This window comes from Pongo abelii, chromosome 1, assembly GCF_028885655.2.
Source record: "Pongo abelii isolate AG06213 chromosome 1, NHGRI_mPonAbe1-v2.0_pri, whole genome shotgun sequence".
Lineage (NCBI taxonomy): Eukaryota > Metazoa > Chordata > Mammalia > Primates > Hominidae > Pongo > Pongo abelii.
Window position 1 is genome coordinate 198,932,830 of NC_071985.2, and position 21,388 is coordinate 198,954,217.

The window sequence follows — 21,388 nt, forward strand, 5'->3', positions numbered from 1 at the left end:
CTAATCTTTGTATTTTTAGTAGACACATGGTTTTGCCATGTTGGTCTGGTTGGTCTTGAACTCCCGACCTCAAGTGATCTGCCTGCCTTGGCCTCCCGAAGTGCTGGGATTACAGGCGTGAGCCACTGTGCCCAGTCATGAATTTTTTTTTTTTGCACTCGTTCATCTGTATATTTGTTTCCTCCTTCACACTGAAAGCCTCATTTGGTTTTATATCCCTAATGCCTGGCTTAATAAATGTTTGTTGAATAAATGAAGATAATTATGAAACAAACAAGCACAGACTGTTAAGGGGAACTTGAAGCAGCCCTAACTCAAGCTGAGAGGATCAGGGAAGGCTTCCTGGGAGAGGTGATGTCTGAGCTGAAATTTACTTATTTCTTGCCTTTCCCTCTCAGACTGTGAGCATCTGAAGGGCAAAGATTCTGTCTTATTCACATTTTTGTCTGGGATAGCATATAACGTAATGCTTGGTACGTATTAGTTAATTCAAGAAATTTTTTTCAGGTTGGGTGCGAGGGCTCATGCCTGTAAACCCTAGCACTTTAGGAGGCCGAGGTGGGCAGATAACTTGAGGCCAGGAGTTGGAGACCAGTCTGGCCAATATGGCAAAATCTCATCTCTATTAAAAATACAAAAATTAGCCGGGTATGCTGGCACATGCCTGTAGTCCTAGCTACTCGGGAGGCTGAGGTTGCAGTGAGCCTAGATTGTGCCACTGCACTCCAGCCTGCACAACAGAGAGAGTCTATCTCAAAAAAAATAAATAAAATAAAATAAAATAATTTTTTTCAACTTTTAAAAATTGTAGTAAAATACACAGAACGAAATGTATCATCTTAAGTGTATGGTTCAGTGGTATTAAATACATTCATTTTTGTGTGACCAACACCACCCTCCAATTTCCAGAATGCTCTTTCATCTTGCAAAACAGGAAATATTTTTGAATGCATGTCAAATATCTTTTTGCTTGCTCCCCATTCCTGCATGTCTACCCCATATTCAGTTTTTGAGACAGTCCAATAATTCAGCTCACCCACAGCCAGTACCTCTTGTTTAACATGAGGCTTAGCCACAGCATACACAACCAGCCAACATGACTTAGAATAACTACCAGGAATGCTCAGATTTAGATTGGAACCATGGGTCACTTTGCCTTCCAGCTGTCCATAAGGATGCTCCTTTACCCCTGACCTGGGAGGGCTTTTCCAACTCTGCCACTGCATTGGAATTCTAAATCGGTGCCTGACATCTGAGTCTGGGGTTCTAACTGGACCTTGGAGGCTGATTATTTGCATGCTCAACCCTTCCCCTACTTCTTTCCTCTCTTGTGTTAACTCTGTAGGCATCTATCTCACCCACCAGATTACAAGCTCCTTTGAGGCCAGAGACCATAACTTCGGCATGTTTGTATTCCCCACAGTGCCTGCCACACTGCAGGCAGGCATCAATAAAGGGTTGTTAAATAAATAAAGAAATAACCCACACCGAATGATTTATCCTAATTAACTCCTTGGAAGTAGTTCCCTTAGGATGAATTCAATATGTGGTTTCTCCCATCTTCTAAAAGCCTCACCCTTTATCTACAGCAAATTATGGTCATGCTGGTTTCTACACCATTGGTTTTCCCCATAAACTGCCTGTGCAGGTCTCTCCATTGAAACTGCAACGGCCCAGTTGACTCTGTACCCCAGAGCCCTCCTCGCCCATCTTGATTCCTGGGCATGCAGGTTTGGTCTAATTGATTCCTGGAAGTAATATTGGGGTGTACCTGAGATATCATCATGTCATGATTGTAGGCTAGGAACCCAAGACAACCTGAGGGTGTTCTATACACAGAACCCAATGTGGTGCATGAATCAGCAGCCTTGGTTACGAGGGGCCATTTTTGCCTTACCTGTGTGGTCATCCATGGCCTAAAATATTTTGATCTGTTTCATCTTCTTCCACCCTAAAAGCTTGGAACCAAGTCTCAACTCGTACCATTTCAGTGGGAGAACAGATTAGCCCAAAGCTTCAATGTTTGTTAATAGAACCAGAAGAAGGGCCAAGAGGTTTTACCTCGATGCTTAGAGCTGGGCTGGCTTAGATCAACCACCAAGATTTTTTTCTCCCAGAAAGTTCCTTTGAGCTCTCTTATCTAATCTCATGGGATAAGACAGAACATCCATAAAATGACCACACCCACGTTTGCTGGACCCTTTTGGAATCCTATTCAGTGAGACTGTGGTCCAATATGCTGGCCCTGAACTTGAGTACTGGAGAGTGCACCTCTCCTTCAGGAGTTGGGGGCAGGATGGATAGGAAGGTACAGGTTCCTTGCTCTTTCCCTAGAACCCAGTGTCCCCATTCCAGTCATCTCCAGGCTCTGGGCCCAATTCAGTTCTGGGGAAAGGGAATTTTAAGGAGCCTCTTTTTAAGATTTAGCACCTCAAGGACTCAGTCCAATCTTGAATAGAAGCCTTCTGCTTAATCCTGAAACCAGGTTCTAACTTTGTACCCCTGATATCTGGGGCTAATTTTGCAGTCCCTCCCTCCCCACTTTATGCTCTGACCTTGTACTTTAGTCCTCCTAATATCGGGACCTTACTTGGCTCAGACCACTCTTGTGCGTTTGAGATGCTCTGTCTGTGAGCCCAGGGCCCTGGGACCTTATGCCTCCTCATTCCCTGCCATGTTCTTTGCATCTGCCTGTTTCACTCACCTGCAGAAACACCTATTGTCTCCTAAACTTTCTTGTGGCTGAACTTGCTTGGACAACTGTTCATTTGTTGACTACCTGTTAACGCTTGTCTTGATCCTGGGGCAACACTGACATGGATTGATTTATTTCAATCAGCTTCAGCTGGGCTCACCTTCCAGCCCTTGACTCATCCCAGCTTGTGTGCTGGGTCCTCAGGCTCTAGGATTTCCTGGTCACTCTTAAACCTCTGCTCCTGAGTTCCAGGCTCCTCTTTTGATTGATCTTGCATGAAATTTAACTAGGTTTAGACAAAACTGCTTCACTCCTGATCATCACTGTACTGTTTAGTGTCACCTGAACACAGTTTAAAATAATGAAAAGCTTTATTTTTTCAGCGTTATTGATTTACTACCAGTCATTAGTCCCCACAGAGAAAATATTTAAAAGCGGACTCAGACCAATCTATAATAGGAGAGGATAGTAATGGGCCCACGTTAAATGGCATAAAATATGATTGCATGCTGTTATTTTGAATTTATGTCTTAGTAACCTAATTGAATTTTTAGATGATCTGGATACATTTGCTCCTGGCACAGCAGTTCTGGAGACAAACATGTTTTCTTTGTTGAAGACTGGTTTGACAAGTCTAATTAAGGTTTAAGAAATGATTACTTCATTCACTTATGCATTCATTCATTAATTCATTCATTAATTCATTCATACATGCATGCATGCATTTATGTGTTTGTTCATTCTACCAAACACCTCTTGAGCACCCAGCATGTCCCAGACCCTGGGGCAGGTGTTAGAGGTTAAGAGGTAAATAAACAGGGGTCTCAAGTTCAAGGAACGACTTTTCTAGAAGAAGAGGCAGATTATTACAATGCAACAGGTATGGTAGGTTGCCGCCAAGATAGCCCCCAGTAGCCCCCACCTCTTGGCATTCATGCCCTGGTGTGTTTTCCTTACCTTGCATGTGAGCTGGACGTAGCAAATATTTTCTAACAAATAGAATGCTGTGAAAGTGGTGAGATGTCTCTTCCAAGATTAGGTTACAAAAAGACTCTCTGGCTTCTGTTCTGGGCTGCCCTCTTACTCGCTGGCTCATTTGTTTTGTGGGAAGCCTGTGGCCATGTTGTGAGTTCTTATGTGGAGAGGCCCATATGGCGAGAAACTGATATCTCCAGGTGATAGTGAGGACATGAGGCCCGCCAACAGCCATGTGAATGAGCTTGGAAGTGGATCCTACCCTCCTTGATTACATCATTATGAGGGACTTTGAGCCAGATGGTCTGAGCTAAGTCACACCTGAATTCCTGACACACAGAAACTGAGATAATAAATATTTGTTGTGTTAAGATGCTAAGTTTTGGGGTGATTTGTTACACAGCAATAGATAACTAATACAACATGATGTTTTGCTGGAAAGATGAACCGTGCACTGTAGGGGTAGAGAGGCAGTAAATCTGCATGGAGAAGTTGGGCAAGGTGTCCCCAAGGAGGGTATGGTCCTCTAGCTAGAGAAGAAGGCTACAGATAATTAGTGGTGATCCATCCTCCCTTTCCCTCTCCTTTTATTTCCATGGAACAATCTTCAAGCTCCTACCCTAGAATCCACACCTGGCAAAGAATCAGCACCATGTTGTTCTGTAGATCTGGGCTAATGCATATTGGTAATGGACTAAAAGAGATGCTGGTGGTTCCCTTCCTCTCCCTACACCTCTTTCAGACACAGTGGACTGGCTCTGTCCTGACTATCTCCTTCGGATTACTGGGTCTCAGTCTAGCTGCCTTTTCCCCCAGAAGGGGCCTCAGACATCCCATCTTGCATTTGCAAAGTCTCCATTCAGCACAGCTCAGCACATCTCCCTGTGCCCTCCTCAATTAAAAATGACACAAAAGTAAAGGAGACCCATAGCTCTTTGAAAAAACTTCCAGATCCAAACTTTTTAATGAAGATGGAATATAAAGAGCCTGTCTTATCTCTCCGATGTGACTCCCATGTACTGTAATCAAGCAGAATTAATTAAAAGCAATCAAGTGGCGAGTTGGCATAGGGGCCTGCGGCATGAGTCTTTCATCTTAGCCACAAGAATGCTTTTCCTGAGGGGGTGGGGTTGCAGGAAGAGAGTTGGGTGAGCCCATTGCTAGAGGGAAAACCAGCTCGCTAGCAAGTGTTCAATGCCAAGGCATGACCCATGCTGCTGGAGGGAGTTTAGTGCGACTCAAAGAGGTGTTTCCACATTGTGTATGAAGGGCCCAGTTCAGGGCTTCTTAAACTCTCAACCTATGGACATCTGGGGCTGGATACTTCTTTGTTGTGGGAGCTGTTCTGTGCATTATAGGATGTTTTGTGGCATCCCTAGCATCTACCCACTAGATGCCAGTGGAACCCCTGCCTAATAGCAACAAGTAAAAATTTCTCCAAACATTACCAAATGTCCCCAGGGTAGGGGTTGGGGAGCAAAATTGCCCACAATTGAGAACTGCTGGCCCAAACTAGAGTTTCCTTCCATAAAGGTGTAGCTAGACTAGGATACCTTTCAGTCATGGTGGCCCCTGGCACCCTGGTGTAGCTTAAAGATGACAACGACCCTCTAGCTTGCAGGAAGTTGGAAAATGTTATTATCCCAGTGGGGCCAAAGAGCCAGTCACGTGGAGACAGGCAATGTGAAGCCTCAAGTCTAAAGGGGAATGATTCTTCCCCAGACTTATCCAGGATGCAAGAAATTCCTCTCCCCAGAAATATTTTACAACCACTGCCAAGTATTGCACAATCTCTCCTAACATCAGCCACCTCCTCATACTGTGACATTTCCCAGTACAGAGTGACAAATGGGGGCAGGAAAGGGGTTGTGGTGGTGGGATATCAGAGAACTTTCATCTCCAATTTGGCAATACTTTTTCTCACTGGTCCCCTCTGTCTTTTTGCTTACAAATATCTTATAGAATCTTGGAATATTTGGCTCCTGTTATACTCAAAGGATATGAGCTTTGCTAGACTTTTCAACAACAAGAGTGTGACTTAAACAGCCCTGTCTTGGTCCAGCAACAATAGATTAGGCAAATGATATCATATTCTACATAACAACCAGGAGAAAAGTGGAAGGCATGCTAAGGTACCACGGTAGTGCCAACTTTCACCCAGTGGCCCCATTTATTAGATAAAGAAAACAGAGAGTTGAAAGATTGCTTAATGCAGGGTGGCAGGGGCTGAAGCATTGCTGGGTCCTAAAGGGCAAAGGAGGAGGAGTTTCTGTCCAAGCTTTTTGTGCAGTGTAGGTAGAGGGTCCATTAGAGCTCCCCTCTTCCCATGATTATCTGTCTTTTTCAGCCTCCCTCTCGGACTGGATGCCTGCAGAATTGGGGAGGTGGGGGGCCATCCTTCCTGGATATCCACAGAAGGAATGGGTGACATTTGAAGGTGGCCAGGAAGCAGAGCATGTCTAGAACCCCTGTTATGGGCCAGGCACAGTGCTCATATTTCATTAACCCAAACAGCCCTGAGAGAGAAATAGCATTACCCCTTTACAGTGAAGGAAGACGAAGCAACTAGAAAGTGGCAGAGCCAGGATTCAAACCCAGTTTCCTGACTCCAAAGTTTATGATCTTTCCCCTGTATCTGCTGCTTTCCTTAAGCTCATAGAATAGACTTAAGGATGTGGGTCTCACAGCATTGAGGTAAAGGGCTGCTGATGGGCAGGATCCCAATTCCAGAGGAAGCAGTGACAGAAGTATACCTCAGGCTCTGGTCTACTTTTGGTCCCTTCTGAGTTTCCTTGGGGGTCACGGCTTCACTGCAAAACTGGGGTACAGCTTAAAGAGCAAATTGACGGGTACCTTTGCCCTTCCTGACACCTCCCTGGGCCACACTGCCGTTCCTCATCTGTTACTTTTATTTCCGAAGAGTTGTTCCATCCAAGAGTTACCTCCAACTCACCCTTCTTTGGTCAGGTTCCAAAAAGATGCCTTCACATCCTAACCCAGAACGTGTGAATGTGACTTTATTTGGAAAAAGTGTCTTTGCAGATGTAACTAAGTTAAGGAGCTCAAGATGAGATCATCTTAGATTATCTGGGTGGGCCTTAAATCCAATGATAAGTGACTCTATAACAGACAAAAGAGGAGAATGCTGGGAGAGAAGAGGAAAAGGCCATATGAAGATGGAGGCAGAGATTGGAGTGATGCAGCCACAACCCAAAGAATGCTGACAGTCACTGGAAGCTGGAAAGGGCAAGGAAGTACTCTCCGCTAGGGTATTTGAAGGTAACATAGCCTTGCTGACAGCTCAGTCTCAGACTTCTGGCCTCCAGAACTGGGCAAAAATAAATTTCTGTTGTTTTAAGCCACCAAGTGGCTTATGTGTTATGGCAGCCCCAGGAAATCAATATAGGTTCCCAAAGTTAAATATGAGGTCATTGCAATTTGCTACTGCTCCATCAGCCTGCATTGATGGGATGCCTGGTACACTTGTGGCCTCCTCCCCCGGTTGCAATGAGGGGCAAGAGGGTGCCCCCGAGGCACTTGAAAGCCATTCATAGGCAGGAAACACAAAGTATAAGCTTATATGAGGCTAGAGAGGTAGCCTGGGGCTTGATCCCAAAGGGCCTTAAAGCCATGTTAAAGATTTGGAATTCATCGCTAGGATCTTGAGAAGCTCCTGCAGGTTTTAAGGTGTATAATGAATCAATGAGTGTGTGTTTTAGAATGCACACGCTAGGTGCTAGATGGGAGATAGATTAGAGAGGGCAAGATTCCCATGTGCCTCCATCCAGCTCTGCTCTTCACCTCTAACTCCAAGACAGCCCCTAGGTGAGCTATCTCCGCTTGGTCAAGGAGACAGACACACTTGGGAGAAGAGTTAGCCAGCCAGAGGAAGTCAGATTCAGAGTGGTGGACCGTTGAAGCTCTTCAGGCACTAAACTTTTATTCATCACCAAGGTCTCTCAGCTAGTAGTCTATTTCCATGAGAGTCATCACAAGATTTTTTTTAATCAGGCCAATTAAATCAAGCATCTTCTTCAGTATCATGGAGAGACTGGAGGTTAGAGACTCCGAAACCATCCCTGGCTTAATGACTTTGGGATCCCTGGGCCCCTCCATGCAGCAGAACGGCAATTAACCAATGTGGGTGACTTTCTTTCTGCTTGTGTTGACAATTGGAAACAGAAGCAGCTTTTGGATCTGGGGCAGGAACCAGAACTGAGTTAATACTTTAGTTTGCCCTGAGAATAAAAAAAGAATGATAGGGCTGAATGCGGGCTCCCCACTGCCTCTGACTTCCTCAGATCTTACACTGTGTTCCTCTGCCATGGCTCCTTTATTCCCGGGCCTCCTTCCAAGTTGTTACTTGTCACCTGTCACCTGAGTCACCCTGGAGCCTCACAGCTGATCTTCTGTCTTTTCTTCCTTTGTCACCCATCCTGTACATCAGCCATGGGAAGCTCTCTCTCAGGCACGAGGTAATCACGATTCCAACAAACATCCTATTGCCAGTGGGTTCAACCCGAAAGTCTTTAGCCTGATGTTCAGTCTCATCCTTCACTCTTTGTCTTCGGCTCTCTGCTTCCCTACATCCGCTGGAGCTGACACTGTGCCAAATCCTGTCCAGGACCTGCTTATTTCCATCATTGTCTTTGTTGGGTGTCTCTGCTTGGGACTCCTTCCTGTTTCATCTCCATCCAAGCTTTGAGAGACTTTGTAGTATATTCATTAAATGTGTAGCCCTGGAATCAGACTCTTTGAGTTCACATTCTGCCTCTGTCGTTTACATTAAATAAAATATATAAGCTCTTGGCTCAGACCCTGACATAAAATAAGTGTTCAATAACATATGCTTGACAGTATTATTTCTCCCGCACATCACTTCTGTTGAATCCCAGTGTTCACTTCCCTCAGGAAGTCTTTCCTGTGTAACATTAACCTGGGCCTCCCTGAGCCTGCTCACTCACAGGCAATAAAACCTCCCCTGGAAGCTCGAATCAGGGCAGGGGTCCTTTCAGCATGTCTGACCCCATGGATGGGTCTGGAATGACTAGCACTTTCTGATTCTCTTTGGTCCAGTACATATTGGTGAGCCTCCATTGAACTGCTTTGAATCAAAGCTTTCTCTTAACATCAGTCATGGACCACCCATCCACCTACCATCCACCCATCCACTCAGTCATTTAGCGATATTTTGAACACTTATTATGTGCCAGGAACTGTGCTATGTGTTAGGCAGACAATGGAGGACAAGGGAGACTCTGCCTCACCTTCATGAAGTCATTGTGCAGTTAGGAGACAGACACTCAGATAGGCAAATATGACACAGATGGGCCAGTGTTCTGATGAAGGAAGCACAAGGTGCTGAGACAACCTGAAAACCCTAAGGAGAAGCTCTGCAACCCCGCCTTAGAAGATCCCTGGAAGTGATCCAAAGGAAGCAAGTTTAAGCTGAGACCCAAAGAATAAGAAAAATGTTAGCCAAGTGGAAGAGAATTGCTGGTGAAGAGTGTTTTAGTTGAGGAAACTGTGTGTGAAAAGACACAGAAGTGAGAGAGGGAATGGCATAGTGGAAATTCGGGTGGGGAGGTGTGTGTGCACATGTACCGTGCAAGTGTATGCATGGGTGCCTGTTGGAGGTGAAGGTGAGACAAGGTGGAGGGGCAGGCAGGGGCCGGGATATGCAGGGACTTACAAACCATGTGAGAGAGTTTTGACTTGCATATCACAGGCACGGAATAAATGAGAAAGTGAGTGGGAGTTTCAGTGGGGGAACGGCATGATTAGATTTATAATTTAGAAAAATCACACTGGCTGCTGTGTGGAGAATGAAGGGAGGTTGGTTTGTGAGACTCCATGATAAAGTCGGCTTCAGTTCTTTCCCCAGGCAACCAGGATCCTGCCTGAACTTGAGCTCTAGCTGAGGCCCTACTAACCTGCATGGTTCTTGCTAGGTCCCCTCCTGAGTGTTGGATCTGTTTCTAATTCTCAGCTGTTGATTCAGGTCCTGTTCACAGTGGACAAGTGACCTCCAACCAGGATCCTGTCCCTCCAGGTATAGTCTCTGCATAGAGGGGACACATGTCCACATAGATTGGGTCTCTTGCATTCTGATATACCTGACTACTGGTCTGGGCCAAGCTTGAGACAGCTGTGTATCTTTGGAACAATACAGTTTGGACCTTTGGCTATCACTTCTTGTGTAGTGGCAACCTTATTCATCCACTCATTTGTCTCAAACATTTACCAATTATCTGCTATGTCCCCAGAGCTGTGCTAGGTACTGGGTACCTGGTGGTAAGCAAAGCCAAAATGGTTTCAGTGCTCATGGCATTGTGAGAGATGGCTCTTTTTTTTTTTTTTTTTTTTTTTTTTGGAGACAGAGTCTTGCTGTGTCACCTAGGCTGGAGTGCAGTGGTGCGACCTCAGCTCACCGCAACTTCCGCCTCCTGGGTTCATGCCATTCTCCTGTCTCAGCCTCCTGAGTAGCTGGGACTACAGGCGCCCACCACCACGCCTGGCTAATTTTTTGTATTTTTAGTAGAGACAGGGTTTCACCATGTTAGCCAGGATGGTCTCGATCTCCTGACCTCGTGATTTAGTTGATTTAGTTGATTTAGTGATTTAGTTGATTTGACCTCGGGATTTAGTCCTCCCAAAGTGCTGGGATTACAGGCATGAGCCACCGTGCCCGGCCTAGAGATAGCTCTTAAATAAAATAAATAAATACATTTCTATTAAGTGAATAGAAATTGTTCTAACTGAAATTAAAGAAAAGAGTAAGGTTCTGAGAGGGGATGTGCTTTAGGTTAGATGGTGAATCTGGCATCTCCATTCTGATCCTCCAGGTCCTTCCTCCACCCTGGTCTCTGCCTTGGTGGGCTGACCTGGATGGTCCACCTCAGTGGGTTCTCTTATATCTGGCTTCTAATAGAGTTCAGCCAAAGGGGGTGGTCAGCCAGAGATTAGAGGGTGAGAGAAGACTGAGGTTGGGATATTTATTCCCCTAGCTTTCTCCCTGGCTGGTTACCCTGGGCTGGCCACATTCTTTGTCTAGTTCCTTCATCCTTCCTGGCTAGGGGCAGTTCTATGCTCTCCCTGGTGGTACCCCTTTGTCTCACTTCATGCCTTTATGCACAGTCCTTTTAGAAACCTCCTTGAATTATCCTAATGTGAATGTGCCATTGTTTTCTGCCAGGACCCTGATGGATACAGATGGCAATAGAAAGCCTCTCTGAGGAAGTGACATTTAAGCTAGACTTTCGGGATGAGCGGGAGCCAGCCATGTGAAGAACGGGGGAGGAGAGACACTCCAGGCAGGAGGAAGTCGCGTGTGAAAATTCCGAGGTGGAAAGAGCTCACTGTTGTGTTCAAGGAAGAGAGAGAAGGGCAGTGTGTCTAGAGTGCAGCGCTGAGGAGAGACAGCACGAGATGAGATTTTCTGAATTTCATCCCGATCACATAGCACACAGCAGAGGAAGTGGTTGGCCTGCCCTCCAGGTCACCTCTCTCCTCATGCTGGCCCTTACGAAAGATAAAAATACTGATAACTAATGCTTATTGAACACTTACTATGTTTCAGGTGTTGTTTTAAATTAATTTATATTAAATGAATAGTAATTGTTCTAACTGCAATTAAAGAAAAGAATAAGGTTCTGTGAGGATGACAGCGGGAATGTGCTTTAGGTTGGATGGTGTGCCTGGCATCTCTGTTCTGCTCCTCCAGGTCCCTTCTCCACACTGGTCTCTGCCCTGGTGGGCAGACCTAGATGGTCCACATCAGTGGGTTCTCCTATGTCTGGCTTCTAGAAGGGTTTAACCAAAGTCGAGGACAGCAGGAGAATGCTTTACATGCATTGATTCATTTAATCCTTTAACAACCCCAAGAGGAAGGTATTCTTAGCATACACATTTTACAGATAAGGAAACTGAGGTTCAGAGAGATTGAGTAACTTATCCAAATTCCACAGCTTCAAAATGGAAGAGCTGGGACTTGAAATCACGTAGTCTGGAGCCAGGGTGCTACTCTTAATCACCTGCTATAAACATGTTTGCTAAGTCCTTAGCCCCCACTAGTTCTTATCTTACTGCCTCAAACATGCAGTGATTTCCTGTATTTGTCAATCAACTCCAGTGGTTTCCTATACCTGTCAATTGTTTAATAAATTATGCATTTTTTTTCTGTCTTCTCAAATGTATCATAGACTTCTCAAAGACCTAGACAGAGTCTTTTAATTCTCCACTACCTGTAAAATCTTGTAAAGTGATGAGCACACAAAAAAGTACTCAATAAATGCTTTTTGGATTCTTGATTTAAATTAGACAATGGGTGTAAAGTAACAGTGCCTGGGAAATAGAAGGTGTTTAACAGATGGAACCTGTCACTGGTGCTTACAAGGAAGGAAGCAAGAAGGAAGAAAAGTTAGTTTCCTAGGCAATCAAACATGAGATTGTTGGATAATCACACTAGGTCATCTCCTTGGTACCCATAGTCCAGGATCTTGTCTTAAACTAGGGCACTAAAGAGTAAATTAGGGGAGAACAGGATTGTCCTCCTAGATGTCAACTTAATGTCATCATTTTTCTTTCAATAATCCAATTTGTATCTACAGGTTTTGGGATCTTATATTTTCAGCTGCATCTCCTCTTGGGATGATGAGTTCTGTAAATTCATTCCCTGCTGTGTGAAGGAGCACTTCCTTTTATTGATCCTGAATTTACCTCCTGCAAGTTTCAAGTTTCAAGATTCCTTCCCTCCCTTTCCTTGATCTTTCCCTGGAACAAGTACCTGGGAATAGGTGAGCCATTCCCTGTGCTTTACTCCACCCTATACCTACCTATTCTTCATCCCAAGAAACCTAGTGGTTTTCTCTGTTCTCACTTTCCTCCAAACTTTTCCTTTCATCTATTCTTGGCACAGTGAGGAGAGTAGAATGAACTTCCAAAAAGAACCTTCCTAAAAATGAAGGTAACCTGGACAGAAAAGAAGCAGACCATACACACACTGTTGGAACTGTCTGGTGGCCCAAGCTTAAGCCCCTTCATTGAAGCAGAGAAGCGCCTCCCCAGATCCCTGGTTCCCAGGCCCTGAGAACTCCATACTTATTTTTCAAGTGGCTGGCTTGTTCACCTGATTTCCCTGCCTGTCCTTTGGCCAGGTGGTTGTCAGGGATCTTACTGTTTCCTTGTATAGCAAAAGCTCACCAGCCATCTTGCCTCCTAAGAGAGATATTTTGACAGAAAAGACATTTTATGTTGATGATTTTGATGCTACTGGGTCATAGTGGCTATGTAAAATTTTTTTTTTTAATGTCAAAATATTGTGTATTTTAGATATCTTTGAGCCTCTCTGCCCATGTGTCTCCCCATTTCTGGGAACTGTGCTCCATTTCTGACTTTTACCTGATCTGACCTGTACCCCAGAACTCTGCCCCTAGGCCAACTGTCTACCCTGTAGAATCAGCCAAGAGTGTGGAGTGAGGGAGGGGGAGTCATGGGGTGAGCCTGCCCCTTCCTGAGGGTGTGGGTAGGGTAGGCAATAAAATAAGTTGTGTGTGTGTGTGTGTGTGTGTCAGTTTCACACATTACTTGGTTAAAAGAACAGAAGAAAGGCCATTTTTTTTTGTTTGGTCACATGTAGATGCCATTGGCATCTAAATGATTGTGTCCAGGTACCCACATCAGAATGTTGTTCACCATGGAACCAGCGATTCTCAAACTCTGGCTGCACATTAGATTTTGTGGGAGCCTTTATAAAAACAAAGGAAGCCATGCCTCCCTCCTTTCTGCTCCTGTCCCCCTGCCCTCTGCCTCGAATCCAAGTAAATCACAATTACTTTTTGAAAACTCCCCAGAGGATTCTAAAGCACAGCTAGAGAAAAGAACCACTGTCCTGATCACACATACAACCTCTCAACACCCACACACTGTCTCTCAATCTGTCTTTTCCACAGCTCCAGTGACAGTCAATGGGTGGGGCTGAGAAACCACACTGAAGATTTGTCCAGAAGAATATTGATCTTGGGGCCCTGATCAATGAGCTCTGTATTATCACGGTGGTTTTTTTTTTAAATTACTTTATTGTATTTTTAGTATCTAGTTTCATTTTCTAGTCTCAGGAGCATGCCTGGTTTATGCCTGAGTTATAGGGCTCACTAAAACTTATTTATTAATCCACTGATTTATTCATTCATTCATCTATTCACTCAATCACTCATCCACTAATTTACTTATTCACTCTCCCACTCACTCATTTATCCCTCTGACCATCATATCTATCTGTCATTTATTTATCCATTGGTTCATTCACTAATTCATTCATTTCTCGTGTTTATTCATTTGTTCATTAGTCCATCCCTGTACCATCATCTCACCCATTCATTCATCTATCCATTCACTCTTTTGGTCATTCATTCAATCATTGTTAATTTATTCACTTTTCAGACATTTTCTGACACTTTATAGATGAAGGCTCCTGAGCCTGGCTCTGGGGAAACACAGATGAATTACACTCACAATAAGGTTGCATTTGGAGGCTGAACTTATTTGTTCTCTGGGGCCAGAGAAGCTTGGCCTTTTGCTCTCTTCCATGATTAGACGCAGTGACTTTTGGTGGGAAACACTTCACCATCCTAGTGAAAAATCTTTACAGTCTAGGGACTCTCCCAGGACAGGACCAGAAGGCTTCCTCTGGATGGAAGAAATTGCTCTGTAGTGCTAGCTGGTGGGGAGGAATGGGAGAAGATGGGAGTGACATCTGATGTTTCCAGTTTAGGAAAAATCAGCTGCTTAGAGCTATGCCTACTTACAATGAAATTTTCTTTTGAGTAGGAATAAGGAAAACAGGGGAAAATACAATAAAAAAGAACAAAAATGGGCTAAAAATGGCACAATGAAAGGAAAATAGAGAAAAGATAAAAGCAAATTGCTGTAGTAAATACAGCATATCAAATAAATAAATCCCACCCTCAAGAGACCAGTGAGTCCTGGTGGGTGAGTTAAGTATGAAAAACCTGGGGCAGGTGAGGGAGAAGCTGGTCTATCTTCTAGAAAGGCCAACTTGCAGACTGAGGTTCCCTTCGATATTCTGTGGTTGGAGATTCTGGCTGAGAGTTCTTCAGAGAAGGATCCTAACTCTTAATGCATGTGTTTCACAGAGAAATTCATTCATTCTTTCATTCTACAGATGTTTACAGAGTGTGTGGTCCACTGCCTCCTTGCAGTTTAGCATTCAGTGGGGAAGGCAGACACTTGGACAAGTAGTTACATGTAGGGGTGATGGGAACCATGAGGAGGAAGTACAGGGAGATATGGGAATGTCTAATGGGAGAAACCAATCTAAGGAGTCAGGAAAGTTTCCTGGAAAGTGTAGGTCTAAATGGTGACTTGAAGGTGGATGTGTGTTATGTAGTGAGGAAAAAAATGTGTGAAGGCTGAGGGTATGGGAAGGCATGGAATGAAATCTCCCCTCTGTGGCTGGTATGCACGGTGTAAGGGGAGAGGGGCAAGAAAAAAGGCAACAACTAGAAGTGTCATTCTTCCAACAAACCATCACTAAGCATCTACTCTGTATGGTCCAGAGCTAGGAGTATAGAATGTAAGGACAAGGGGACACAGTTTCTGTCTTCAAAAGCACCTGTTGTTCAGGGAGTCAAATGGAATGGAGAACAAAGGAAGGGTTAAGAGAAAATTGTTGAGGTTGCCATCCCTGCCAACACACTGACTTTGATGCATGACTGCCTGCTGTGGTTGAGGGAGGCACAACTTGCTTTGTTTCTTGGGTGCATTTTGCCTGGGTGGAAATGCCTCAATGCTGGACTTTTCCAGCCAAAGTGGCAGTGTTTTCTAAAGAGCAGCTAACCGGGCAATGTCACTGCATGGTGATTTTGTCATAATAGGGAGCAGCAGGAGGAGGACTGGGGATGGAGGGCATAGACAAGTTGTCCAGATCGGCTACATGGGCAGTAGAGCCTGGCAGGGCTGATCTCACCAGAAGTGGCCATATGGAGACGCAGAAGGACTTCTGGGGTGTTTGAATGTTGAAGTGTGTGCAAAGTTGAGGTGCCACCAGAGAAAACCAGGTGGTCTGTTTCCCCCAAGGCCTTACAGGGTGCTATTTTTCTTGGTGAATTCACCCATGCCAAGCCTTCAGTCTAGCCTTACATAAACATTTGGTCCGTGCCCCAGAACTGATCAAACTCAGGAATGAATACCGATGTACTTAGGCCTGTGGACTTCATAAGGGTCTGGCTTGCAACATCAGACTTCCTTGAAAAATATTGCCACTTGGGGGAATGGCATGGCTACTCATGTCCTCTGAACACTGAACATTCTCTCTTTGTGGCCATGCCAAATAAGAAGGTGTTTTCATGCATCAGTCAGGGTTTAATGCTGGACACAGGAACTTTGGATATTTGAAGAAGAAAGAGATTTATTTATGATGAGGAATTAGGTGCTTCCAAAATAGCTGGATGGCTTGGAGGGCAGACTCTAAGTGGGGCCTCCAGGACTGATTCCTAGTAGAATGGATCCACCGGAGGAGCTGTTACCTTTGATATAATCTGGATAGCAAGAGATCAGGAGGTTGAGCCTGAAATAATTGAGGTCAAATGTACAAAGCTATGGCTGTGATCTAGAGCTCAGGAGTCTGCCTGTAGCACCACCACAATTGCCTGGATGCTGAAACATGAAGTCTCATGAAAGCCTACTGATATCTCTATTCCTTTGCTTGTCAAAAGAAAGACAGCCCCTGCCTCACTTTTCCCTGCAAAATTTCACCTAGGTGCATTTGAATGATGAAACCTATTTCTCACCGAGAACTCAATCACTCAATCTCCAAGGGAGTCTTGGAAATGTAGACTAAAACAAATCTTTCCAGTATAGGAGTACTCAGTAGAAGGAGGTGGGAGTGGATGCTGAAAGCCGGGTGACAATTTCCATCACTCCTAGTACATGTGCAACTAGAACAATAGGATTTAATTACACAATGTGAAAGGTGAACCACGTGAAGCCATGATACCCTAAAGAATCAACCTGTACATAGGCCACAAGTATGTCACAGGAAACTGAAGGGGTCAAGGCCACGGTCCATGATGACCCAAATCCTCAGGGTTGGGATGGACAGTCTAGTGGTCCTCTTAGTACCACTTGTTCTGCGCCTGTGGCTGACCACTTCCCATTTTGATTCACAAATAATTTCTTTAGCTATAACACCCCTGTCAAATCTTTTACGTGACTTTGCTGATCTCAGAAAATATGTGTAGATTTATTTGTGCCATTATGTTGAAGGAATATGGCTCATGAGATGCAGTTCTAAAGCAATTTTATTTTTGTCTCCCATGATCCCAGTTAAAATACAGTCTATGGGCCTACTTCTTCTCTTGTCTCTGGATAAAAACCCAACTGGGCTCTTAACATCTATGGTAGTTACCATATAATAAAAAGTCCTATAGATACTTTAAGTTTCAACTATATTTCTAATTTAGTAATTAAAATATGCAGCCCCACAATCTTGCCTTGAAGGATAGACTTCTCGACTCAGCCTGCTGAACGCTGGAAGCTGTAGGGGAAGGAAGATATATGGTTGGTGCTTTCTGTCTTTCTTCATTCACGTAGTACTTCTACTCCTCTCTCATCTTGCTAGCCATGTTCACGATGCCTCCAGGACTGGATGAGGAAGTCATAGAAGAGGATAGGGGAGCAAGGATGACTTCGCTTGACTGTTATCATAGTGGTGACGAGCTTCAAATCTCTTTGGACTTGGCAGATGTTTAAAGTGACTTCTTCCTCTCATGGGTACTTTTGGGAGACTTCAGAGATGCCCACCTTCTCACTGAAGATTTCTCATCTGCAGTGCCTGGTCTAGACCACATGTATCTCTATTTCGGCTGTTTGCATTCTCCTGAGAATCCAGCAGCGTCTCTGCCTTCTCTCTGCTGAGGTCTGTTTGCTCTTCCATGTGGCCTTCCTTGAAAGGACCTAAGATGACCCCCATCCTGGCTCTCTCTTGCACTTGACTTATATCAGATTCGTGTGAAAGTCTTGTTATTCCTTTGCTCTGGCAAATTCTGGAAGAATGTCACTTTCCAGACTGTAGCCCTCAGCTCTGCATCACAGGCTGCGGCAGCCAGCCTCTTGACATTTGGATTTCTCAAGTGAGATTATAGGATTCCCACATTACTTTCTCCAGGGGGTATCACAAAGCCATAGTCTCTTGATTTGGGGTGAGGAGGTAGCACCTGTGTACTCATCAGGCTAGGCTAGATAATGCTGAGCTAACAAACAGACCCCAACCAAAGTGGCTTAATACTACACAAATTTATTTCTTGCTTTCAATCCACTGTGGGTCCAGATAACACAAAAGCGCAGTTGTCTTCCAAGTGTTGACTCAGTGCTCCAGGATGCTTTAATCTATGGCACCTGGATATAAAAAATGGTTGTACAAAAAAGTACTGCAGGTGGATAGTCATGTTGGTTGCACAATGTGAATGTATTGAATGCCACTGAACTGTATACTTGCAAACTGTCAAAACTGTAAATTTTATGTTTGCATATTTACCCACAATAAAAAACCCTGTTGTGGGCTGGGCACGGTGGCTTACGCCTGTAATCCCAGCACTTTGGGAAGCCAAGGTGGAAGGATCACGAGGTCAGGAGTTCAAGACCAGCCTGGCCAAGATGGTGAAACCCCGACTCTACTAAAAATATAAAAATTAGCTGGGCTCAGTGGCAGGCACCTGTAATCCTAGCTACTTGGGAGCTGAGGCAGGAGAATTGCTTGACCCCGGGGGGCGGCGGTTGCAGTGAGCTGAGATTGTGCCACTGCACTCCAGCCTGGGCGACAGAGTGAGACTCCATCTCAACAACAACAACAACAACAGCAACAAAGAACCCTGTTGCATGAGAAAAAACAACTATTTTTAGTGAACTTAACTTTTGCTTCATATGAGAAAATAATTTTTACCTTAAGTAGCTGCTAGATAGTCACTCAGATGCTGTTGATAGGACCTAAGATGACCCCCTCTTTCTTTTCAGTCGTTGTTATAAATATTAATGGGCTAAATAACTTTAATAGAATTAAATAATAAAAAAAGTGTTTCTACAATTGTCACAGCAAAGGAAGAGAGGGCAGCAGGGCTGAGTCCTGTCATGAAATGCTTCTATCTGCAAGTGGCACATTTCAGTGGCCAAAGCAAATTATGCCATCCCTGACTTCAAGGTAAGGTAGATGAAGTACAATCTCTTTGATGCTCATAAGTGAAGAACAACCAAACACCTGTCAATATAGTTGTACCTCCTATGGCCTTCCACAGCCTCCCTCTCCTCCACCCTGGGTAGGGTTAGGATTCGTAGCACAGCTTACTCCAATAAATTCTCTGCTAAAATATTTTTTTCCCCAAATCCAACTCTTGACCTGCACATACACTGGATGTGATACTGATGTTTACAACCTCCTTTGCAAATTGTGCATATGGTCTACTACCTCCTTTGACATATGAGAGTTATTGTCTTTTGGTGCCCTGGCTAACAATTGTATTTTAACATTCTGTTATATATTTGTTCATGTTCTGTCTCTCCTATCTGAATGAAGGCCCTTGAGATCAGGGACCACATCTGTCTTGTTTCTGGGACTATCTGTTAGGCTGCGTGCCTAGCACGGCATTGGATATGTTGCAGAGTTTTCAGAGCTATTCTGGACAGGAAGGAGGGACAGAGGAGAGAAGGAAGGAAGGAGGGAGACAGGGAGAGAAGGAAGGAGAGAGGAGGGAAAGAAAGGAAGGAAAGAAGAGAAGAGGGAAGGAAGGAAAGGGGGGAGGGAGGAAGGAAGAAACAGAGAGAAAAATAGAAAAATGGTAGAGTGGAATTGAGTCAGGAAGCAGAGTCGCAAAAAGAGTTCATGGGAGAAGGCAGAAAACCAGATCCCAGCATGGAGCCAAAAACTGGCAGATACCCAAATACTGGGTCAAACTCAGATCCAGTATTCAGGGGTGAAGCACTTTAGCGACAGAAATAAAATTACAATAGAGTGGCTAGGATTTGGTGCCTGATCATGGGGTATGAGGCCCTGTGTCCCTGGAGGCTTCATGTTCCTCATTCTTCCTAATGAGAAGGGGGAAGAAAAGAGAAATGGCACTTTCTGAATGCCAGGTACTGCCTAAAGTTGTCTTATTGAACTCTCACGGTAACCCTATTATAGAACTGGGAAACTGAAGCTCAGAGAGGTGAGATAACTTGCCCAAGCTCACACAGCTAATTGGTGCAGCTGTAACCCAGATCTGGGTATCTCTAGGATGTGGGCTATCTTCATTGCACAGATCCTTCTTAGTCCTTCTCTGAGGACAAATGATTCCTCTCTCTCTCTCTGTCTCGGAATTCAATTCCAGATAGCCACTCCGCTAAGTGGATAGCATGAGATGCTCACTTTTCAATTTCCTGACTTCTGAGATGTTGGTAGCCATTGTGAGAGGCATAAAACAACTTCAGGGTAAACCTGCCTGCCTCCACTCCATTTATGTCTGGTTTCAAGATTCCTCCCCTTACCCAGCCCCTGACCTGCCTCCCACACAAGATCTCTGAGCTCTCTAAGTAGACGGCTTGAAGTGTTTTCTGTGGCACAACTCTATTTTAAGGAAAGATCCAAGTGCCTGTGTATTTGTGTATAAGCCTGTGTGTAGAATTGCTGATGGTGTGCTGTCTGGGGAACCTCTCTGAGGGGTGCAGGTGTGATGAGGGTGAGGTGTGTAAAGGCTATATGTGCTGAGTGTGAGGCATGTGTGTACACAAAGTCATTTACAGCTGCCATTGGCTGTGGTTTGACAATGGCCTGGAGGGCTGATTAATGTGCCCCGTGAACTGTGCTGTCGGAGATCTCTCTTGGGTGTCATTGAGTTCCCGACTGTGGCTTTGCCTAGTGATCTAGGAAAATGGCATGGTGGCCAATTCACTTGAGGGAATTGGTGATGATGGGAATTGTGTTGAACTGTGGCTTGCCCCTTAGGACACTAGTAAGACTTGTCTGCATGTGCACACACGTCTGTGCTTGATGACTACACTTGAAGTCACCCTGGCTGCTGGTACTGATGATCTAAGAGTTCTTCAGGGAGAAAGTCTGTGAAACGTTCCTGGATACACCATGGGGGTGGAGCGTGCACCAAGATGTTGAAAAATGCATTGACAATAGGCACCAGAATCCTTGAAGAGCTCTGTAGTGAGTGATCTGTAAGCTGAAGATGGAACTAGGATCCTTGATCTCTGTGGAATAATGGGGTCCCAGTGCTGTTGAGGCCAGATGGTGGTGACGACCACCAGAGACAAGGAGTGTGTAACTTCTATAATAATCCACAAGCAGAGACACTTGCTTTGAACTTTCAGCAGACTGTTTCACCTTCCTATCAGGCCGGCTGCTTCTGGGAAATGGGGCAGGTGATAAGCCCAGTGATTTCCATGAATCTTCTGCCTCCTTGTCAATGCATTTCCTAATACTTCTGTGAAACAAAGCCCTCCCATGGTACATTGGGCATGGCTGAGTAGGTTGTACATCAAATATAGGCTTTCTCTTCCTGCCCACAGCACCAGCTGAAGTCCAGAACCATCATTTCTGGACTTATCATCCCCTTGGTACCCACACAGTAATACCTCCAACCAGCGCACACTTTTTAAGGCAAAGGAGTAAGGTACTGAACTAAAGACCATGCACACTATTCTAACCATATGCCCCATCAC